The 25313-nt window shown below is 42.3% G+C and overlaps 1 pseudogene; it reads right to left on the bottom strand.

Moving 5' to 3' along the window:
- Nucleotides 1–21594: 21594 nt before the first annotated feature.
- On the bottom strand, nucleotides 21595–23460 carry LOC100762606 (annotated as a pseudogene).
- Between the last annotated feature and the right edge of the window lie 1853 nt (nucleotides 23461–25313).

Raw genomic sequence — 25313 nt, 5'->3', positions numbered from 1 at the left:
GAAGTTTTTCCTCATTGAGCCACTGAGCCAGTCCCTGTACCTGACTTCTGACTCAGTACCACATCTGTGTGACACCTATGAGCATCTTGAGCTCCGGTTCCCTTGTTTCCATTACAACTGAGTATCGGATTGTATGCATAGTCTACTGATTTGTGTCCATTCTCTTTGATGGACACCCAGCTTTCTACAGCCCTTTGCTATTGAATGGCTGTTTAATTTCAACTCTGTGTTCACATGCTCAGGTGGGAATGACACTGGTCTTCAGAGCCGGGCATGGACACCATGAGGCTTACATAGGTTAGTGAGAAATGCGTAAGATCTGATGACTTTCTTCCATAGCTTTGTTCAACTTCTTGTTTAGAGTAACACTTCTTTCCACTCTTCAAAATAAAGGCCCATTCTTTACATACCTACTCCCTGACCATGTTGTACTGTCCCTAGGGATGTATTTTTCCAGGGCATTAATCATAGAAAGTAATATGAAATACTGTTTTGGTAAACTTTGTCTAATAACTAATCAAGGATCTTTGTGCTGGCTAGTTTTATATCAACTTGACACAGGCTAGAATCATCAGAGCTTCCATAAAACTGGGCTGTAAGCAAGACCATGTGACATTTTCTTAGTGATTGATGTGAGGCAGTGGTTCTCAACCTGTGGGCCGCTACCCCTTTGGCAAACCTCTATCTACAAAAACATTTACATCATGATTCATAACAGTAGCAAAATTACAGTTATAAAGCAGCAAGGAAAATAATTCTATGGTTGTAGGGTCACCACACCACTAATGCTGTATTAAAGGGTCACAGCATTAGTAAGGTTGAGAATACTGAGTGGGGGGGTCCAGCCCATTGTTGGTGGTGCCACCCCTGGACTGGTGGCTCTGGATGCTGTAAGGAAGCAGGCTGAGCCAGCCATGAAGAACAAGCCAGTAAGCTGCATTCCTCCATGGCATCTGCTTCAGCTCCAGTATCCAAGTTCCTGCCCTGATTGCCTTTGATGATGAACTGTGAAGTGGAGGCATAAGCTAAATAAACCCTTTCCTCCCCAGCTTGCTTTTGCTCATGGTGGCTCATTACAGCAATAGTAACCCTGAGTATGACAATTCATTATATTCAAAATGGGGTTTTCCAGCTTTAACTTTCTTCTGTTAAACATTACATACGACATTTTAAAATGGGCATTTTAGTCCTAGCTGGGCTGTTTGGAATAAAAATAATTCATAAAGTGGGCAGTGGAAGTGATTTATATTTTTGGTTGATAATTTTTTCTCAGACATCAGATAACAGCAGAAAGTTCCAGAAATGACTAATGAAGAATCATTCCGGAGTTGTAGAGGCAATGATGTTAAGTGCTGCTTTTTATTTATTTGTGAGACAGGGTCTCATGGTGTAACCCTGACTGGCTTGTTTTGGAACATGCTGTGTAAACCAAGTTGGTGTTGAACTCACAGAGATCTGTCATCTTCTGCCTCCCCAGTGCTAGGATTAAGGATGTACACCTTCATGCCCAGCTGACACGTAGCTTTAATGGTGGTGATAAATACATAATATCATCTAAGGTCTTGCTTCTAGAGGGAAAGGTCTCCTCTCTGTTGGAAAAACACTGAGAAAGCCAGACCATATCACTGGCTTTTGGATATTTTTGACAAAAGAGATTAGAAAATGTGCCAGACCACAGGTCACAATGCAGAGAAGGTGCTGTCTGGAGGGTGAAAAGGGAACCTTGGAAAGTGAAATGTCCTTTAGAGGTTTGGTGGTGAAGAGAAGGAGGAAGTGGCTGAAAGCAAAGGTCTTTTATAATCACATAAGAAACAATTCAGAGAAGACAAAACAAAAAGCATCATTAAAGGGACCACAGTTCAAATAGAGGGGAAACACTTGCCTTAAGATCAATGATACAGGAAAGCCCAACACAATAGCCATGGGAATAAAGGAGACATCACTACCTATGCTACTATAAATAGCAAACATAAAATGAAAACCATCTCTTTGGAAATTGAAAACACAACAAAACAGTTAAGCTCAGGCCAAGAAACAAAGGAGACAATAATAAAATAGTGACTAATTAATTACAGCTAGACAGTAGTTAATATGATATCACAGATCAGGTAATCACAAGAAAAGCCAAGGAGTAAGAACTGGTCAAGCTCAGGAAAGACTGCAAGAAACTTGGCTCAGAAATGAAGGTTAAATTATAAAGCATCCAACAAAGAAGGAGGTTTGTCCAAATGTGCTTAGAAACATGAAAGTCAAAAAGAAAAAAATAGAAAATAAAACAGAAATGAACATTAAAAAAAAAAAAACAGGATCAGAAACAGTGGCAAACAAATGATAAATGAAAAATGTGGGTATGAATAGAAAAAAAGGAAACGGAAAGCCAGGTTGGGACCAATAGCTCTGTCAGTAAAATAAAATGCTTGCCATGCATTCAGGCATGAGGCCCTGAGCATGGTATAACTGTAATCCCAGGTTTCAGGAGCAAAGGCAGGTGCCAGCCAGCCCTATCGATGAGCCTCAGGTTCCAGTGACAGAGCCTACCTCAAAAAGTAAGGTGGAAGTCAGGTGTGACAGACATTCCATGCCTTTAATCCAAGCACTCAGCAGGCTGAGACAGTTAGATCTCTTAGAAATGATGTGTTTTAATTTTATGTTCAAATTGTCTATTGCTATTGTACAAAATCTTGCTAAATTCACTAAATGACAATGGTACAAGTATTGTTTTAGGCTTTCTACACTTAGGGACAATCATTGCTGTGCTTTTTCTTTCAAATACGTATTTGCCTTTTCTTGACTTTGACTTTTCTTGCATTAAACACAAACTCCTCTACCATGCATTTAAAAAAGCATACATACTGAGAAGAAATATCTAGGCTTGTTCCTAAATTCATAGGGAAATGCTAATTATTTTACCATTAAGTCCAATGTAAACTGTGGAGTTCTGGTTTTTAGTTTTGACAAACTATCAGATTAAGGAAATTTCCCTTTGTTCTTTGAGAAGACATTTTATCAGAAGTAAATATTGGGTGTTATCAAATTCTTTTCTCACTATCTATAAAGAGGATCTTATAGCCTTTTTTTCTTAATTCTTTTATTGTGGTAAATTAGGTTAATTTACTTTTAACAGGAAACCAACCTTCCACTAATGAAACAGATCTAATTTTATTTCATTTCTGTTGCTGTGACTAATACCTTAACCAAAGAGCAGCACACAGGGGAAGCATTTGATTGACTCACTATTGTGGGTGACAGTCCATCAGAGCAGGGAAGTCACAGCAACAGATCATCACATCATATTCATGGCCAAGAGCAAAGAGAGGATGAACACATCCTTGCTTGCTTGTCTCAATTGGCTTTTTCCTCTTATACTGTTCAAGACCCCTGACATAGGGACTGGTATCACCACAGTGGTCTGGGTCTTCCCACCCAAGTTAAGAATTAAGACAATCCCTTACAGACATGCCCACAGTTCAACATTATCAAAACAATTCCTCAGTTAAGACTTTCCGGTGATCCTAGGTAGTCAAGTTGACAGTTAAAAATTAGCCATCAAAGATGTATTTGTGCATTTTATACATTGTTGGATTCAATTTGCATAAGACTTTCATCTGTGTTCAAGGAATATGTAGCCTGTAGTTTTCCTTTTATGCCACACCTTTGTTAGATTTTGCTATAAGACTTTCGGTAATCTGATGATAATTTTTTGGATAATCTTTAAAAACATTGTTCTTTTGCTAAACTAGTCCAGAACATAGAAAAAGCAAAGGTGCCACAATTTGTTTTACATTGTTAGCACAACTATAATATCAAATATTCCATTAAAGCAGTTTGAAGGATATAGTTATAAAATACGATTTAACAGAAAGAAATTTTTGAGGGCCAGTGGATGGCTCAGTGAGTAGGAACACTTGCTGCCAAGCCTGACAACCTGAGTTTGATCCCCAGAACCCACAGAATGGAAGGAAAGAACCGATTGTCACAGTAGGTCTCTCACTTACACACCATAGAACCTTCATGTGAGAACGCATACATACCACAAATAGATAAAAGAAAATTCTCCCATTTTCACTAATAAAAAATAGAAGCAAAGTTGTGCAAATGTTGATGAGTAAGATTTCCTGATGCCTTCAATATATCCTGCAAGCCTGAAAAGAAGAAATAGACTTTTTAAGTTTCTAAAGGATCACTGAGAACTGATTAAAAACAAAGCAAAACAAAACAAAAACAAAAACCCATAATTACCTACCAAAGGTATTTTAGAAAGAAGACAATGGTTTCCATCGAAGCAGACTTGCCCAGAAACATCTATCACCCAGAATCCAGAGGAATGAGTCCTCCTCAGACTCCAGCAGAAAAACAGAGAGGACACCAGCTGAAATTGAACACATAACAAGTTTAAGCCTGTAGCTCTCTGAAGTTGACCGGATTTCTATGGGTGCAAAACAGATTTCCTGTCATGGGTCACAGTTTGTATAGATTGATGAAGTCATTTTAGAATGTGTTTATAAATAGAATCAACTTTAAAAAAAAAAAAAAGCAAATTAGGGCAGAGGACATGGCTCAGTCAGTCAACCACCTGTCACATAAACATAAGGACCACCTGAGCTTGAGTCCCAGAACCCAACATTGTTTTGGTTTTCATTTCTTTATGTGTATAGCTGTTTTAGCTGCGTGTCAATTTGTGCAGCTAAAAGTGCATGCCCAACACCCAAGAAAGCCATAAGAGAAATGTTGGATCCCCAAGGACCGGAGTTACAGACAGTTGTGCGCCACCACACAGGTGCTGGGAATCAAACCCAGGTCCTCTGAAAGAGCAGTCAGTAATCTTACCTGTTAAGCCATCTCTCCAGCCTCAGAACCCAGATTTTTAAAAAGCTAGGCATGGTGGTTAGCACCTAGTGTTGGGAAGCTGGAAACAGGCAGATCCTTGGGGCTTGCTGGCTGATCAGCCTAGCCCATCTGTAAGCTCCAGGCCAGTAAGAGACCCTGTCTCAAAAAACCAAGGTGGACAGCACCTAAAGAATGGCAGCCAGTTGAATGACACACCTAGCTAATACCAAGACACGTGTGACTGTTTCAGAAGCCCATGCCTGCTCTCCAGTGCACCTCATTCATTCTTTTCATTGAACACCTCCCTTTCCATTTTTAATAAATTCCAACTTCGTTTCACGGAATTCTTTACTGCCTCAAAAAAATAGGGTTCTATTTTATCTGAGACCAGATCCCTAGAAGATTAAGGGACCTCCTGACAGTGACATCATGGAGCCATTCTTCCATCCTGCTGACAGTATGAGTGAGTGTTCGGGTGGGAGTGGGGCAATCTTATGTTGATACCAGAAGTCAGGAGCTGATAGTGGCAGCAATGAAGTTTTGTGTTGGAGGGTTTCTTTGTTTTGTTTTGTTAAAGGAGATCACAGAGTGGCTCTGGAGATACCTTGAATGGAACTTCAATCTGGTCAGATGGAACCAGGAGCTAATAGGGTTACACAAGGACATTGTTTTTGTTTTGTTTTGTTTTTGTTTTGGGGGGGGGCTGTTGTTTTTTTTTTTTTTTCCTGTAAATGGAATTTCCAGTCAGAATTCTAGAAAATTGTGGAGTCACTTAAGCAAATTCTGGAGTCTCAGCAGGGGAGTGTCTTCAGATTTGGGGGTGAAGGGCTCTTCTTTTCATGTCCATAATTTCACTATGGGGATCCTCCCAGAGCTGAGCTGATGTCATTGTTATGCCTTTAGACATCCAGGACTGTGGTTTAAATAAGCAAAGGAAAAAATTAATAAAAAAAATAACACCCAAGGTTGAACTCTGACCTCAACGTTATCATGCACACACAGGTGCCCACACACACACAAACATGCACACAAAATAAGTAAATTATAAATAAGCAAAAGCTCATTGTTGTCAAAAATCACACACACACACACACACACACACACACACACACACACACACACACACACACACACACACACGCCACACACACTATTCAATGTCACCTTCTGTTGTAGGAACCTCCCTCCTCACATTTCCCAGACCTTTGGAGGAAGTCACTTTCACACTAGACTAGAATAGCAGCAACAATTCAACCACACAGGTTCTGAGAAAGCCTTCCTCTCCAAACACATTCCCAGGATGTCCAGGAATGATTGACGAAGTGGACAGTTCTGTGGCCCCTATTCTCCACAGCCTCACTACTCACATTGTAGCTGACGTACTTGCAGCTCGGTGCTGTTAGAAAAGAACCTCTTAGACTCTCTTCATTATCAAACAACAATCTAAATTTATTAAGATCCTAAAGTGAGAAGCACCAGTTAGCAAAACAAAACCTCTACATCATGGCCTTCCCAATGAGGCAGCTCATATTAAAACCACGAATGCAAAATTGGATATTGGGTATATCCAATATCCCTTGATTATTGGCACTTGAGATGCTGAGGCAGTGGGATCAAGTGTTTGGGGCCAGCCTGGGCTACATAGCAAGACCATGTATCTAACATTCTGGGTTATGCATTAAAATTTCACATAAATAAAACCCAAACACTATCATTTATTTTTTTAAATGTCTGGTCTGCTAACAAAGCACAGAGTAATTGCTGCACTTCATAATCTTTAAAAGTACACCTTTTCCGCCGACCGACCCAGGAACGAGGTGAGTGAGCCTCTGCCCTTACCCAACCCCGCCCAAACCATCACTCACTCCGACCACCCGCACCCCTCCACCCCCCATCCCTTCACCCCCCCCGCCCCCCCCCCCCCCCCCCCCCTGCCTGCGCCTGCCTGCTTGGGGTAGACACACACAGACAAAGAGGAGCTCCCTGAATCTGGAAACACCCCACTCTTCCTTCTCTTTCTGTCAACCGATCCACACTGAGTGAGGAGACTACCATGGGAGGGAAAACCATCCAGAGTTTCGGACTTTGAATTCCTGGCCCCCACACACCACTGGGTCACAAGAGGAGATAGAGAGACCCCACCTGCACCCACTAGAAGAAGATATGGGAAGAAGACAGAATAAGATTTCACTCAACAACAGAAAGACCAATATGACACCGCCAGAATCTAGGGACTCCACTCTAGCAAGATCTGAAAAGCCCAACACAGCATGAAGATGAGATGGACCTCAAAAATTATCTCCGCAAGATGATAGAGACCTTTAAAGAGGAAACAAGAAAATCCCTTAAAGAAATAGAAGAAAAAGCAAACAAAAAATTACACAAAATGGAGGAAAAGACAAACCAAAAAATTCAAGAAATAAACAAATCTCTTAAAGAATCTAAAGAAACCCAAGAAAAACATCCAAACAAGTGAAGGAAGCTCTTGAAACAGTTCAAAGCATGAAAGCTGAAATAGACACAATAAAGAAAACACAGAATGAGGCGATGCTGGAAATGGAAAGACTGGATAAACGATCAGGAACTAAAGATGTGAGTATAACCAATAGAATTCAAGAGATGGAAGAGAGAATCTCAGCTATTGAAGACTTGCTAGAGGATATACATTCATCAACCAGAGAAAACCTCAATTCCAACAAATCCCTAACACAAAATATCCAGGAAATATGGGAAACTGTAAAAAGACCAAACCTAAGAATAATAGGTATAGAAGATGAAGAAACACTGCTCAAAGGTACAGAAAACATATTCAACAAAATCATAGAAGAAAATTTCCCCAACCTACGGAAGGATATGCCTATGAAAGTACAAGAAGCATACAGGATACCAAACAGACTGGACCAGAAAAAGAATTCCCCCGACACATAATAATCAAAACACCAAATCTACAGAATAAAGAGAAAATATTAAGAGCAGCAAAGGAAAAAGGCCAAGTAACATATAAAGGCAAACCAATCAGAATCACACCCGACTTCTCAATGGAAACTCTGAAAGCCAGAAGGTCTTGGATAGATACCCTACAAGCACTAAGGGAGCATGGATGTCAACCCAGACTACTGTACCCAGCAAAACTTTCAATCACTATAGATGGAAAAAACAGGATATTCCATGACAAAAACAGATTTAAACAATACATATCCATAAATCCAGCACTACAGAAGGTCTGGAAGGAAAACTCCAACCCAACGAACATAATTATACTCACAAAAACACAGGCAATAGATAATCTAATTTTACCAAACACAAAAAGAAACAGGAGGGCAAGACAGAATCCATCCTTCTGCTGTTTACAAGAAACATACCTCAACTCCAAAGACAGGCGATACCTCAGAGTAAAAGGATGGGAAAAGATTTTCCAATCAAATGGGCTCAAGAAACAAGCTGGTGTAGCAATTAGTTTTCTAATATCTAACAAATTAGACTTTAAACTAAAATCAAAAGAGATAAGAAGGGCATTTCATACTCATCACAGGAAAAGTCCATCAAGATGAAGTCTCAATTGTGAACATCTATGCTCCAAATACGAAGGCACCCACATTTGTAGTAGAAACATTACTAAAGCTCAAACCACACATAAAACCACACACACTTATAATAAGAGACTTCAACACCCCCCTTACACCACTAGACAGGACCACCAGACAGAAACTTAACAAAGAAACAAAGGATCTGACAGAAGTTATGACCCAACTGGGTTTAACAGATATCTAAAGAACATTCCATCCAAACACAAAAGAATATACTTTCTTCTCAGTGCCACATGGAACCTTCTCAAAAATTGACCACATAGTTGGCAGCAAAGCAAACCTCCACAGTTACAAAATAATTGAAATAGCCCCCTGTATCTTATCAGATCCCCATGCATTAAAGCTAGAATTCAACAGCAATACGAATTGCAGAAAACCTACATACTCATGGAAAATGAATAACACCCAATTGCACCATTCCTGGGTTGAGGAAGAAATAAAAAAAGAAATTAAAGACTTCCTAGAATTTAATGAGAATGTAGACACAACATACCCAAACTTATGGGACACTCTGAAAGCAGTGCTAAGAGGGAAGTTCATAGCACTAAGTGCCCACATGAAGAAACTGAAGGAAAGTCACATTAGAGAATTGACAGAACAACTGAAAGCTTTAGAGCAAATAGAAGCAAACACACCAAGTAGGAGTAGATGCCAGGAAATAATCAACCTGAGTGCCGAAATCAACAAAGTAGAAACTAGGAAAACAGTACAAAGAATCAATGAAACAAAGAGTTGGTTCTTTGAGAAGATCAATAAGATAGACAAACCTCCAGCCAAACTAACCAAAAGGCAGAGAGAGAGAGCATGCTAATTAACAAAATCAGATGAAAAGGGGGATATAACAACGGACACTTGAGGAAATCCAGAGCATCTTCAGGTCATACTTTGAAAACCTGTACTCCACAAAATTGGGAAATCTAAAGGAAATGGACAGCTTTCTGGATAAATATCACTTACCAAAATTAAATCAAGATCAGATAAACAGTTTAAATCGACCTATAACCCCTAATGAAATAGAAGCAGTCATCAAAAGCCTCCCAACTAAAAAAAGCCCAGGGCCAGATGGCTTCACTGCAGAATTCTATCAGAAATTCAAACAAGAGCTAATTCCAGTACTCCTCAAACTGTTCCGCACAATAGAAGCAGATGGGATATTGCCAAACTCTTTCTACAAGGCTACAATCACTTTGATATCAAAGCCACACAAAGATATGACTAAGAAAGAGAACTGCAGACCGATATCCCTCATGAACATCTATGCTAAAATACTCAATAAAATATTGGCGAACCAAATCCAAGAACATATCAGAAAAATCATCCACCATGATCAAGTAGGCTTCATCCCAGGGATGCAAGGATGGTTCAACATATGAAAATCCATCAATGTAATCCACCATATAAACAAACTGAAAAAGAAAAACCACATGATCATCTCACTAGACGCTGAAAAAGCCTTTGACAAAATCCAACATCCCTTCATGATAAAGATCTTGGAGAGAACAGGAATAACAGGAACATATCTAAACATGATAAATGCAATATACACCAAACCAATAGCCAACATCAAACTAAATGGAGAGAAACTCAAAGGGTTTCCTCTAAAATCAGGAACAAGACAAGGCTGCCACTCTCTCCATATCTCTTCAATATTGTATTTGAAGTTCTGGCTAGAGCAATAAGACAAGAAAAGGGAATCAAAGGGATACAAATTGGAAAGGAAGAAGTCAAACTTTCACTATTTGCAGACGACATGATAGTCTACATTAGTGACCTGAAAAACTCTACCAGGGAACTCTTATGGCTGATAAACACCTTCAGCAAGGTAGCAGGATACAAAATTAACTCAAAAAAAAAATCAGTAGCCCTACTATATACAGATGATAAATCCAATGAGAAAGAAATCAGGGAAACATCACCTTTCACAATATCCACAAGCAACATAAAATATCTTGGGGTAACACTAACCAAAAAAGTGAAAGACCTGTACAATAAGAACTTTGAGACTTTAAAGAAAGAAATTAAAGAAGATACCAGAAAATGGAAAGATCTCCCATGCTCTTGGATAGGTAGAATTAACATAGTAAAAATGGCAATCCTGCCAAAAGCAATCTACAGATTCAATGCAATCCCCGTCAAAATCCCAACACAGTTTTTCACAGACATTGAAAGAACAATACTCAACTTTATATGGAAAAATAAAAAACCCAGGATATCCAAAACAACTCTTTACAATAAAGGATCTTCTGGAGGCATCACCATAGTTCTGAAAACAGCTTGGTATTGGCACAAAAATAGACAGATAGACCAATGGAATTGAATTGAAAACCCTGATATTAACCCACGCACCTACGAATACCTTATTTTTGACAAAGGTGCTAAATCTATACAATGGAAAAAAGATAGCATCTTCAACAAATGGTGCTGGTACAATTAGATTCAGACATGCAGAAAATTGCAGATAGATCCATATCTGTCACCATGCACAAAACTTAAGTGCAAATGGATCAAAGATCTCACCATAAATCCAGCCACACTGAATCTTCTAGAAGAGAAAGTGGGAACAACCCTTGAACAAACTGGCACAGGAGACCACTTCCTGAACATTACGCCAGTAGCACAGACATTGAGGTCTGCAATTAATAAATGGGACCCCCTGAAACTGAGAAGCTTCTGCAAGGCAAAGGAAACAGTCAGTAGGATAAAACGACCTCCCACAGAATGGGAAAAGATCTTCACCAATCCCACATCTGACAGAGGACTCATTTCCAAGATATATAAGGAGCTCAAGAAGCTAGCCACCAAAACACCAAACAATGAAATTAAAAAATGGGGTGCAGAACTAAATAGAGAATTCTCAACAGAGGAATCTGAAATGGCTGAAAGACACTTAAAGTGCTCAAAATCCTTGGTCATCAGAGAAATACAACTCAAAACAACTCTGAGATACCACCTCACACCTGTCAGAATGGCTAAAATCAAAAATACCAATGACAATCTATGCTGGAGAGGATGTGGAGAAAAAGGAACACTCCTCCATTGCTGGTGGGAGTGCGAACTTGTAAGACCACTCTGGAAATCAGTATGGCGGTTGCTCAGAAAAATGGGAATCAGTCTACCTCAAGATCCAGCCATTCCTCTCTTGGGTATATACCCAAATAGTGCATGTTCATACAACAAGGACATATGTTCAACCATGTTCATAGCAGCATTGTTTGTAATAGCCAGAACCTGGAAGCAACCTAGATGCCCCTCAACTGAAGAATGGATAGAGAAAATGTGGTACATTTACACAATGGAGTACTACTCAGCAGAAAAAAGCAATGGAATCTTGAAATTCGCAGGCAAATGGATGGAACTAGAAGAAACCATCCTGAGTGAGGTAACCCAATCACAAAAAGACAAACATGGTATGTACTCACTCATATATGAATTTTAGACATAGAGCAAAGGATTACCAGCCTATAATCCTCTTCACCAAAGAAACTAGGAAACATGAAGGACTCTAAGGGATAAATGGTCCCCAGGAATGGGAAGTGGCATGAACTCCTGAGCTAATTGGGAGCATGAGGGTAGGGGAGAGGGAGCTGCTACAATAAGAGCAAGAGAAGAGGAGTAGAGGAGAGGAAATGGAGGAGCAGAAATATTGAGTTGGGGGAAGAATAGAGGAGAGAGACCAGGATGAGAGATACCATATCAGAGGGAGCCACTATAGGTCCGAGAAGAGATCTGGAACCAGGGAGATCTCCAGAGACCTACAAGGATGACACGATCTGACAATCCAGGCAATGGTGGAGAGGATAACCTAAAAGCCCTTCCCCTAAAATGAGATTGATGACTTCTCTTTATGCCATCCTAGAGCCCTCATCCAGTGGCTGATGGAAGCAGAGACAGACATCCACAGATATACACTGAGCTGAAATCGGGAATTTAGTTGAAGAGAGGGAGGAATGAAGAGCGAAGGGGTCTGTACCAGGTTGGAGAAACCCACAGGAACAGTTGGCCTGAACAAGGGAGAGCACATCGACCCCAGATGCTGTCTGGGAGGCCAGTACAAGACTGATCCAGACCCCTGAACATGGATGTCAATAAGGAGGCCTCTGCACTCCAGGGAGCCTCTGGTGGTGGATTAGCATTTTTCCCTGGTGCAAGAAGGGACTTGGAGAGCCCATTCCACGTGAAGGGTTACACTCTGGCCCTGGACACATTTGGAAGGGCCCAGGACCAGCACAGGAGGATTTGGTGGACTTTGCAGAGCCCCCATTGAGGGCCCTACCCTGCCTGGGGAGTGGTGGGTGGATGGGGAGGGGGGGGGGGTAGGCTGGAGTTGGGGAGGAGGACTAGGGGTGGGGGGAGGGAGAGGGAGAATGGACTTATATGTGAAACAAGCTTGTTCCCTAACTAGAACTAATAAATAAATTTTTAAAAATCTTTAAAAGTACAGTATGTGCTTCCTTACTATAGATTTGCAAACAGTTTGGCATCAAACTAAAACTTCTCCCACTTGCCTGAAATCTGCAAGTCTTCCCTGGAGAATCCTCTCCTCTCTGTCCAATAGATACTTTTTCTCTATTGCCATGAAGGTCGGTGTACACCACTACTACATTAAAAGTAAAGTAACTGGTGTGCATTTTAAGTTTTCCTTTAACAGACTACATTCTTCCTGGGTGGAAGCATGTATTACTCACTTTCCATCAGCCATCACTATGACTGAGGCAAGAACATGTTGGGTACACACTGTGGCTACCCATCCCCAAATAAAGATAAAAAGGAACTTTCCAAAGACAGTATATAAACAAACTATAAAGAACCAGAAGAATTCATACAAACAAGGGACTGGAGAGATGGCTCAGTGGGTAAAGAACTTGCTGCCAAAGCATGAGGAACTCAGTTTGGATCCCAGGAACCCATCCAAAGCCTAATGTGATAGCAGGCATTTATAGTTCCAGTGTTACTACTCAGAGATGGCAGGAGGAGACAGAGCATCTCGGGAAGCCAGAAGTCAGAGGGCCTGGGGCACACAGAAGCAAACCACAAGAGACACTGTGGTGGAAGGTAATGACCAACACCTGTGGATGTCCTCTAACCTCTACACATCATGGCATGTGCACACCTACACTCATACATGAACATACACACGTCATACACATACATACAGTCCAAGTAGAATACAGTAAATATATAATGATGGCAGTGTTTGGTAGATGACACCTTTGATCCCTGCTTCTCCTTGCCAGGCTAAAGCAGGAGACTCACAAGTTCAAAGCCTGCCTGGACCACATAGCAGGCTCCAGAACAACCTGGGGAAGTCAACAAGACTCTGCCCCAATGTAAGAAGACAAATAAAAGGGCAATGGTATATCTCAGTGATGGGAAATTGGCCTAGCATAGGAAAAGTGCTGTTCTTCCTGGGACTGAAAAAGAAACAATAGAAAAACCATTCTTGCCTTGACAGGCACACAGTGAAAATGCTGAGTAGATAATACCTACAATGCCAGGCACCATGCCAATCATCACAAGAATAAGGGCTAAAGGGGATGGAGGGCAGCTCAGTAGTTAAGAGCATTTACACCTCTTGAGTTTGGTTTTCAGGACCCACATCAGACATCTGCACTCATGTTCACACATAATTTTTATGATTTAAAAGAATTCTTGCCAGGCGTTGGTGGTGCACGCCTTTAATTCCAGCACTCAGGAGGCAGAGGCAGGCGAATCGCTGTGAATTTGAGGCCAGCCTGGTCTCCAGAGCGAGTGCCAGGACAGCCTCCAAAGCTACACAGAGAAACCCTGTCTCGAAAAACCAAAAAATAAAAAAAAATAAAAAAAGAATTCTTAAAGCCCGGCAGTGGTGGTGCATGCCTTTAATCTCAGGAGGCAGAGGCAGATGGATCTCTGTGAGTTCAAGGTCAGCCTGGTTTACGGAACAAGTTCCAGGACAGCCAGATCTACACAGAGAAACCTTGTCTTGAAACAAAACAAAAACAAAATATTCTTAAAACAGTAAGTGTTAAATATAACTGTAACACTGAAGGAGATCCAGTCCATGTTCAAGTGATATTTCATTAGTCAAGTCTTACCTTTCCACTCCTGTATCTCCAAGCCCTCTTATTGCCACATGATCTTCTGTCTCTCTAGGATGTTCAGGCCCATCTCCAACTTTACAAGTCTCTGTAAGTCCCGTGGCTTGCTCCCCGTGGCTTGCTCCCGGTGGCTTGCTTTCTTATACAACCCATGCCCACCTGCTCTGGAACCACCCACAGTGGGCTGGACACTCCCACATCAATCATTAATCAAGAAAATGCCCCACAAGCAAATCCACAGGCTGATCTAATGGAGGTAATTCCTCAATTGAGATTCCCTGTTCCCCAGTGGTTCTAATTTATGTTAAATTGACAAAATCTAACCAGCATGAAGTATCATAGAATAGGTAGTTTACCAACTATGTTTCTGGGAAGCTGGGAGGCCAAGGTCATGGTATCAGCAGGCTCAGTTTCTGGAAAGGGCCTGCTTCTAGCTGCATAGATGGTACCTTTTCACTACACAGTGAGTCAGAAGTAGACAAGCTCCCCTAGTCTTCATTCCTACTATAGGCCTATCTTTTAAGGATGCTAATTCCATTCATGAGAGCTCCATTCCCTCTGAAGAACCCATCTCCTAACATTTTCACTTTGAGTTTAAGATTTCAACACATAAACATTGGTTCAGACTACAGCAAAGGCCATGGTAGCCTCTCCACAGCAGACACCCTCACAGGTTTCCCTGAAGGTGGGGTTTAAATGAGTTCACCAGACCCAAGATAAAGAGGTGTTTTATTCGTGAACAACTCACACAGATAAGAGTAAATAACCTCCAAAGCCTTTCTGCTCTTCATGACCCCAGAGAGGGAGTGTATGCCGGCCCACAGCTTCTCTACCTTAAAGCAATCATATCCGCACCTGAAACCATGCCCAAAGGATGTGGCCACTTCTTCAAGTTCACCGGCAAGGCAAGATGCCACTATACTCCCTGTTATTCAGATGGTCCAATGAATTCTCAGGGACACTGGTGAATGCCAACTTCTTGGTCTCTGATGCCTTGTTCTCAAGATTATTGTCCTTTCTTCATCTGTCAACCTCATAAAGTATGGCAGATTCAGCTTATCATGTTTCTGACAGCCTGGATGGAGGAAAGCTGAGGGGGGGGCATAACAACAAGGGAGGTCACTCAGGAAAGATGTAAGAATCCTATCAAGCCAGTCTGACAAGCCTGTATGGAATTTGAACATGGTCCAGAATGAGACTGTTGTGGTTTGAGTATGAAATGTGTTCTTCAAGCTGATATGTTTGAACACTTGGTTCCCTGCTGGTGGAGCTCTTTTGGAAGGTAGTGGAATCCTCACTGGGGGAAGTGGGTAACTGGGAGTGGGCTGTGACTTCTTATAGCTGCATTTCCTGCCCATTCTCTGCTGTAAGATTAGTAGTCTTGCATACTCCTGTCATGGCGAAAGCTGCCTGCTGTCATGCTGTCTCCCACATGACAGACTGTATCCCCTTAAACTGTGAGACAGAGAGTAAACCCTTCCTCCGTTAAGTTGCTTCTTTCCGGGTATCAAAGAAACAAGAAAACTAATACAAGGACTGAGAGAGAAAGCTTCCTTGCTCCTCCAGTCCCAAGGACTCTAGACAAAGGCAGGCAGCCAAGGGTTCTACCTTTCCCCCACCAAACAGCTCTGCACGATTACACATGTGCCAATCACCTAGGATGTACACTAGAGTCTCAGTTGACCTGGATCTTCCCAGATAACTTTAGCCTGAGTCATCACCTCATAGACCCTCACCCCACACAAGGGAAAAGTGTGCGGGGTTCCACTATAATCGAAGAGTTTAGGTCAGGGTCATCGAAGTGAAAAAAGTGAACCAATCAGAACTACCACCAGATGTCTAACTCTTAGTCCAAGGGACTTACCAAAAAGTTCAAGGGAGTTTCCAAAGTCACGGAGGATATGAAGGACACTTTCATACTAGCCAAAGTCCAAAAAAGAACTCTAGTAACAGTGTCAGCACACTGACTCAGGGAAGCAAGGTCAAATTGTGTGAAATGATCCCAAGTTTTTGTGATGGCTTAGTTGCTTTTAATGAAAAGAAAACACAGGGCAATTAAATTAGATGTGGCCCATTCTTCGCCTATGAATCTAGCTTTTGAATACCTTTCCCTGAACACAGTACTTGGGACTTCCAGCATACTATTTTCCATAACCTAATTTCCATTGCCTAATCTACCATGCCTGTGTCCAATGAGAACTTCTGACATTCTGAACACAAACTAAAAAAGTCTCACTGGTGTGCCTAGTGGAGAATCTAGCATGCAATGAGCACTAATAAGTTCCCCAAATTTATTAAAATGTATGCTCCATCATACCCATTGTTGGTTGTCTGCTCTGTGGCTGAACATTTGTTTGAAAGGGAAAGGAAGACACTATCTGTCAAGGAGCTCCATCCACTTCTTAGAAATTATGTTTGAAACAGGGGTGGATGGTATGATCATATTTCATCATATACACATATGAAACTCTCAAAGAAAAGATTAGTAATAGCAATGATTAAATTGTGTTTAATTTTAATTCAAACTCAAGCATATCTAATCATCATAACTTACTTGTGTGCTTGTGGAATGATCTTCAGGGCCACTGGCAGCAAACACAACCAACTGCTCTAATTCCTTAGCTTGTCTTTCAGTGAGTAGCAGGTGGGAGCGATAGCAGGTAAAGTCTGCTAGTGTTCCAGTCCCTGTGGGCCTTGACAATCATTACTCTTAGCCTTGCTTGTTACAGATCTCAGGCAGGCTTAGGAAGGTAGGATTGACTCCTACCTTGGCAGCATCACATCTTCTGGATAGGCCTAGGTGTGGGGATTCCACAGCCTCTTTTTCAGATGCCAAGCAGCCAATTATTTTAAATATTTATTCCTGGTAGTGGGGATTTATTCCTGGGACCACATGTGTGGAATAACTATTTAGCCATACCTTCAGTCCTGTCTTCTCAGTTTTTCTTCTTGGCCTGCTGTGACCTCTCATGCCATTGCTCCTCCCATTGTCACCCCTCTATTGTTGCTCCCAGTCTGCTGTCTCTACTGCTTCCGTTTTCATTTCCCAGTCTAGACTCTACTACTAAAAAAAGGTAAGAGAAGACAACATGGGTGGCGGGTGTGGGGTGGAGGGTGGGAAGCTTTTGTTGGCTCATGGGAAGGCAGTGCAGGAAGGTGTCTAGAGTAGCCTTCTTACATAACTCAAGAAGGGGTATGTGGACCAATTACAGCACACCCTGCATAAAAACAGGGGTTTGTGGTAGCCCTACTCACAGCCTTCAGCACCTTGGCATAGGAAGTCTCTATCTGACCTAGGGGGGAAATAGTTGCAGGGTCATTTAGAGTTTACTGAGACTTGCGATAGCAAAACCCAGTTACAAACTGTTGCAAAGATCCCTGGCTGCAGCCGCATCTGCAAGACCCACAGATGTCTTTTCTGAAGACTTCCATGGGTGTTTAAGAGAGCTAACAGCTGGCTGCTCATCTGACAGTCCTCCCACACAAGGCAGCCAGAGCAGGAAGGAAGAGTCCCTCTGTTAACTAGAGAAACATTGCCACATCTCCCATCTTGAAAGCCTGAGGTGATAGCTCGGTTAGTAGAGTTTGATTCACAAGCATGAGGACCTAAGTAGTTAGACCCTCAGAATTCATGTAAAGAGAGCTTAATGTTGCAGGTGGAGAGATGGCTCAGGGTTTACGCATACATACCGAACTTGCAGAGGACCCAAGTTCAGTTCCCAGTACCCATCAAGCCCATCAAGCATCTCACAACTTCCTGTAACTCCAGCTGCATGGAGTTCCAATGCTTCTAGCCTCTGAGGTATTGGGACTCATGTGCACATCACACACACACACACACACACACACACACACACACACACACACTAAAAGAAAGGCATAGTGGTAAAGTACTATGCATTTGTAGTCCTGGCATTGGAAAGTAGAGACAATTGGACCCCTGGGGCTCACTAGCAGCCAAGCTAGCCTATTCACCCAGTTCTAGGCCAATGAGAGACCCTGCCTCAAAAAGATGAGGTGAATGGCAAGCAACAACACCTTCCTTCTCCCACTCCCTGGTAGTATATAAATAAATTCCAGAGAAGTCCCAAGACTTCCCCAAGTCATACAACTGTAGAATAGAGTCAGGATATGGACCCAGGCATGGGTAACCCCTAAGCTAGTGTTTATAACCATGAGTCTTTGCATTCACAATGGCAACTGAAGAGGCTCAGAGAGAAGAAAGCCCTCCTGTGCACTGTCAACCAGATAGGCACTTCTGAAGGGCAACCTTGCAAGTCCAGAACACAGCAATTCCATTTCCATGGCTCTAACTCCATTTTTAAAAGGCAGATTGAAAAGTGGGGCTCTCAGGAGTATTATCCTCAGAAGCTGTTCACCAAATACTTTAAAGGCTCAGCAACAAGATGGTATTGACTTATGACTCAGATGCATAACTGAAGTCCATGACACCATTAAAATGAACATCTAGGGGGCTAAAGAAATGGCTCAGTGGTTAGATGTGCTTAGTGATCTTGCAGAAGACCTGAGTTTGATTCCCATCACCCACACCGGGCAACTTACGATCCCACCTTTAACTCCAACCCCAAAGTATCTAATGTTTTCTGGCCTCTGACAGCACTGCACACATGTGCGCACACAGACACAGACACATACAAGTACACATCATTTGAAATTTTAAATATAAAACAATGAACATTTAGTAACAGAAAGGCACAAATGGCCATGACGTCAAAAATGAAGGTGAAGAAGCAACAGCAGCAGTAGAAATCTTTAAAACAACAATTTTGTAAACAGCAAACTGCCTCCTTGAACTTCAAGAAAAGACTACTGCTGAAGACACCACACATTTTGGACAAAGGATTGCAAGGAGGTGAGCTAGAACTGACTTGGAAGCCTCTTCCATGAGGACTAATTCCCAGGGTATCAGAACATACCATGCAAGCAGCTAAGGGAGAAAAGTAACCAATGACTCTACCCAGCTAACCCAGCTGTGAAGCCTAGGAACCACAATGACTGACCCAGCATGCTATCCTCAATGAGTGGCACTTTTATCTTGTGGGTAACCAACTGCAGTCTAACTGGACCTAAGTTCTACTCGATGGGAGGGAATTCATGCCTGGTGCTGCAGACTTCACAAACTGCCTGTGAGAGGGTTGCAGACACCAGAGAAAAACCAACCACTGTTATTTTCTTAAACCAGTATAATTTCTAACTTATCTAAATACTCAACTTTATATCCACAGAAAAGTGTAGCTCTCTCTCACTCCTTATCACAGAAGCTTCTTTTCACCACACATGGAGACTATTTTAAAAGGCTATAACTTTCTGTAAAAAATCAGAGAATAAGAGTGTGGATGCCCAACCCCAGGGGATACATTTACAATGCAACCCCTCCTACCTAAGTCTTGGGAAATTTCACAGAACAGGGGGTAGAAAGACTATAATGGCTAAAGGACCAGGATACCTACTGCTAGACAGTGCCCTAGACATGACAGAAAAGCTGAACCCATGAAATCTCAACAGTATGGTCTCCTAAACAAGATATAGAAAAAAAGGGGGTCCATACCAGGCTGGTGAAACCCACAGAAACAGCTGACCTGAACAAGGGAGAGCTTTTGGTCCCCAGACTGATAGCTGGGAAACCAGTATGGGACTGATCCAGACCCCCTGAATGTGGGTGTCAGTGAGGAGACCTTGGAAATCTATGGGGCCTCTTGTAGTGGATCAGTACTTATTCCTAGCATAGGAATGGACTTTGGGAGCCCATCCTACATGGAAGGATACTCCCTGAGCCTAGACACAAGGGGCTTGGCCTAGGCCCTATCCCAAAGAATATGACAGACTTTGAAGACCCCCTGTGGAAAGCCTCACCCCTGTGGAAAGGGTATGTGATGGGTAGGGTGTTAGTTGGGGGGTGGGCAGGGGAGAAGGGGAGGGAGAGGGACCTGGGATTGACATGTAAAATAATTTTCTTTCTAATAAAAAGAAAGAAGAAGAAGAAAAAAAAAAACAAGATACACAATAACAGGCAATCAATGGCTGCAAAGATACAGGCTCCCTCTTCTTCAGGGATGAGCCCCAGATGGGATAGGATAACCTATCTCAAGATGTCAGCCCTAAACACATCTACATACCAGCAGCACTAAATGAACCCAGCATGGTGTGTGTGTGTGTGTGTGTGTGTGTGTGTGTGTGTGTGTGTGTGTGTGTGTAAAACACAGGAGTTAGAAGAGGAGAGGGAGTAGTGGAAATTATGTAACTTGTGTATGAAATTCTCAAAATAATTGTAAAATTAAATTTAAAAAAGAAAACTAGAAATAAAATTGAACATTTCATTTTTTTCTTCATTGGTCTAAAGTGTGAAAATTATTTTGATCTTTCAAAAAAATTCAGCTTTGGGTTCACTGTTGGGTTGGGGGGGGTTGGTTGATTTTGTTTTTTGTTTTTTCTTTTTTCCGGTTCTACTTCCTATTTCTGCTGGATCCAGGTTATGTTTGCTTTTCTGTTCTAATTTCCTACAAGAGACATCTGATAATTGATTTGAGATATGTGCTTTTAACCTAAGAATTAGCATCTAGAAATTTCCCTCTCAGCACTGCTTTAGCTATCTCTGTAGATGTCTGAATGCTGCTTTCATTTTCCTCGACTCCAAATATTTTCTAGTCCCCCTTAGGATTCCTTTTTGACCCACTGGTTATTCAGAAATTTGTTGGTTAATTTTCATGTTTGTGAATCTCCCAAATTTCTGTCCATTATTGATTCCTAGTTTAATTCAATGTCTTTGAAAAACATAGTTTAGAGCTGGGCATGGTTGTGCACGCGTTTCCTCTCCCCCGCCCCCCCCGCCCGGGGGGGGGGGGGCAGAGGAGAGGAAAATAGATCTCTGTGAGTTCAAGGCCAGTCTGGTTTACATAATGAGTTCCAAGACAGCCAGGATTTCATGGGGAATCTTTAAAAATAACAAAAATAAAGGAAGAAAACTATAGTTCCTATGTCCATTTCTTTTTCTTAAAGCTTTTCGCTTTGAGACATCATGGAAAAACCATACAGGGACACAGACAAGACATGATCACAGAATGAAAATAACACAATTAGAGGAATCAATGCCTGTCAGCTAATGTTGAAGCCGAAGTTCTAGGAGTTTGACATGATCCAGGGGCTGAAAGAATGGATTCGTATTCTTCTCCTTCCTCACACTCTCCTTCAAAGGAATCCACACCAACCTCCTCATAATCCTTCTCTAGGGCACCCATGTCCTCACGGGCCTCAGAGAACTCCCCCTCCTCCATACCCTCATCCACATACCAGTGCACAAAGGCACACTTGGCGTACATCAGATCAAACTTCTGATCTAGGTGAGCCCAGTCCTCATCGATGACTGTGGTGTTGCTCAGCATGCACACAGCTCTCTGGACCTTGGCCAGGTCTCCAAGTACCACAGTGGGAGGCTGCTAATTAATGCCAACCTTGAAGCCAGCGGGACAGCAGTCCACAAACTGAATGCTGTGCTTTGTCTTGATGGTGGCAATGGCAGCAAGCCATGTATTTACCATAGCGAGAGTCACATTTCACCACCTGGTTGGTGGGATCAAAGCAAGCATTGGTGATCTCTGCTACAGTGTCGTGGCCCTGCATGTCTCAGCCCCAAACCACAGAAGCCACAAGGTCTGGCCCGAGTAGGGGAGCGTGGACTTGGGAATTCCTAGTAACCCAATGGCAATAAAGACCAAACATAGGCATCTTGTCATCTTTAGAGAGCTCTCAGTTCCATGCTGCAAAACTGGAGTCTCTTCTTTATTCAGCATTTTCCTGGCTGTTTCCTAATCATGCTTCTCTGACCCTTCTCTTCCATCTTTCTGGACCCTATCAGCAGATCTCTCTCTGACAGATACCTCCTAACTCTCTCTGTCCTCACTTATCCCATACACCTAGCCCTCTGCCCTGGTGCAGGCCTATTCAAATGCTTAGTTCTGTAGAGATGCAAACTAGGAGGCATTCTCCACTGAGGCTATGCTATTCAATAGCTAGCATCTGCAATACAATTGTAGACCGGAGCTCCGGGTTACTTGAACCAGAGGTTTGGACCCCAAGACACTTTCTAATAGCACAATATTTGGCTCCTGATAATAGAAAGGCTTTCTCAGCAGAGATGACAGGGGCATATGTGGCCAGAGGAAATGGATGTGAGGGTAGGATACCTGGTTGGTACCAGGTCAAGTCAACATTCAGGGCTCCATCAAACCTAAGGGAAGCAGTGATGGAAGACACAATCTGGCTAATGAGGCGGTTAAGGTTAGTGTAGGTGGGATGCTCAATGTCGAGGTTTCTACGACAGATGTCATAAATGGCCTCATTGTCTACCATGAAGGAACAATCAGAGTGCTCCAGGGTGCTGTGGGTGGTAAAGATGGAATTGTAGGGCTCAACCATAGCAGTGGAAACCTGGGGGGGCTGGGTAGATGGAGAACTCCAGCTTGGACTTCTGTCCATAATCAACAGAGAGCCGCTCCATCAGCAGGAAGGTGAACCCAGAGCCAGTCCCTCCCTCTCATCAAAGTTGTAGAAAACCAAGAAGCCCTGAAGACCTGTGCACTGGTCAACCAGTTTGAGAATTCTGTCCAAGACAAGATCAATGATCTCCTTGCCAATGGTGTAGTGGCCATGGGCATAGTTATTGGCAACATCTTCCTTGCCTGTGAAGAGCTGCTTGAGGTGGAAGAGCTGGAGGTAGGTACTTCATCAATAACTGTGGGTTCCAGGTCTATGAACATAGCCCAGGGCACATGCTTGCCAGCGCCTGCCTCACTGAAGAAGGTGTTGAAGGAGTCATCTCCTCCCACAATGTTCTTGTCACTTGGCATCTGGCTGCCAGGCTGTCTGCCATGTTCCAGGCAATAGAGCTTCCAGCAGGCATTGCCAATCTGGACACCAGCCTGGCCAACATGGATGGAGGTGCACTCACGCATAATAGCTATGGGTTAGAAGGTGAGGGTGATAAAAACAGACACTGGATCACAGTTACCATTCCCAACAGCTAAGAGTTGAGGCAAGTAACACAATCCTATGTCCATTCTTTTACATTTACTGATGTTTATGTCCTGACATGTAGTCTATTATAACTGAAGAATGTTCCATGTGGAAACAAGAAACTTGCGTGTTCTGTTGTTGGATAGAGAGCTTCATAGATTTCTATTAGTCTAAGTGATTTGTAGAATTCTCTGTGTCTCCTAGTTCTGCATTGATCTACTACCTACAATGTGTATGTGTGCATGTGTGTGTGAATGCCAGCACATAAGCACACGTGCTTGTGTGTTGTCTTATTTCACGTTGCTTTTGTTTTTTGAGACAGGGTTTCTCTGTGTAGCTTTGGAATCTTTCCTGGAACTCACTCTGGAGACCAGGCTGGCCTCGAATTCACAGAGATCCACCTGCCTCTGGCTCCTGAATGCTGGGCTTTTGCTTTGCTTTTTGAGAAAGGGACCCAATCTGTGGTGTCAGATGCTGTGGAACTTGAGTTACTCCTGCTCAGCATCCTGAATGATGAGATGACTGGTGTACGGCACCAGACCTAGGTCTTCATGTCTTTCTTGCCCTTTTCTTTCTTCTCTTTTTCTAGAACTTTCTTTGTATATAGTTTGGTGCACACAGTGTTTTCCTACAGGTTGACCTGGCTGTTCTTGTTTTCCTTCATCCTTTTCTTTACCTCAGACTGAGGAAATGACTGATTTTTTTTTCATTTGCCAATTTAAATCTGAATGTTAACCTCCTTAGTAAAATTTGTATTTCACTTAAAATTTTAACTCTAGCATTTCCATTTGGCTGCTTTTATACATATTTTCATCTATTTATATTCTCTGTTTGGCAAGAAGATACCCACATCCTTTTGTTCTTTCCACACAGCTATCACTAGTTCACTGAAAATATTTATTAATAGCTGGCTTGGTGTTTTTGTTTAGTAATTTTGGAGTTTGGGCTTCCAGATTTTTCCCCCTCACAGCCATACTTCCTTTTTCTTACATGTCTTGCATTTTTGGTTGACAGCTGGACATTTTAAGCAGGATGATACGGGAACTGATAGTCACAAATTCCCTGGTGTCCTACTCCAATGACTTGGTGGTGATGATATCTGTTCCATGACTTTGCTGGGCTTTGAGTCCATTAAAGCACCGATTCTCTGTCTTGTGTGGCAACTGATGTCTCTACTCAAGTTAACTTGGTAGTCTGCTAATGCCTGGAGAGATTTCCTTAGAGTCCTGAACTACTGACTTCCCTGCCTTAGCTGAGAGATTTGTGCCTGTGGAATGCTTTCAATACTCAGATCATTATTTCTACTCTCTAAAGTGTTGGTCCAAAACAGAGGAATTCCTAGGGACCTGTTGTTCTCCTTCTTGAATTCTCTATGTTGTGCACTGATCTTCTCAGAATGCCCCAGCTGATCTTCTCTGACATTCTGTCATTACCTGTGCCTAATCTGTTGGGCATTGGTCAGAGTCCAATCACAAAAACAAAAACCAGACCTTGCAACAAATGAGAAAGGAACCGGGACCATGCTGTGAAGTCAGAGACTGCACTGAAGAGAACGGGACAGGAGAAGAGAACAGCTCCCAGATCTACAGCCAGGGCACAAAGAGAAGAGGTGCAAGTGTTAGATCTAGAACCTTGGTTGAAACCTATGAGTCCTGCAGAGCTATATCCAAGACCCTGGAAAAGTGTGATGCTTTACAAGTGTGCCTGGGACTCCAAAGGGGACACTGAGGGTCCCAGGACACAGAGCACCAAGAAAGTAAGGAAATGGTTCGCTTGAAGAAGTGCATGCTTT

The sequence above is a fragment of the Cricetulus griseus genome, chromosome 7, assembly GCF_003668045.3.
Source record: "Cricetulus griseus strain 17A/GY chromosome 7, alternate assembly CriGri-PICRH-1.0, whole genome shotgun sequence".
Lineage (NCBI taxonomy): Eukaryota > Metazoa > Chordata > Mammalia > Rodentia > Cricetidae > Cricetulus > Cricetulus griseus.
Note: the sequence above shows the minus strand (reverse complement) of the source record. Positions and strands in the feature narration are given on the sequence as shown.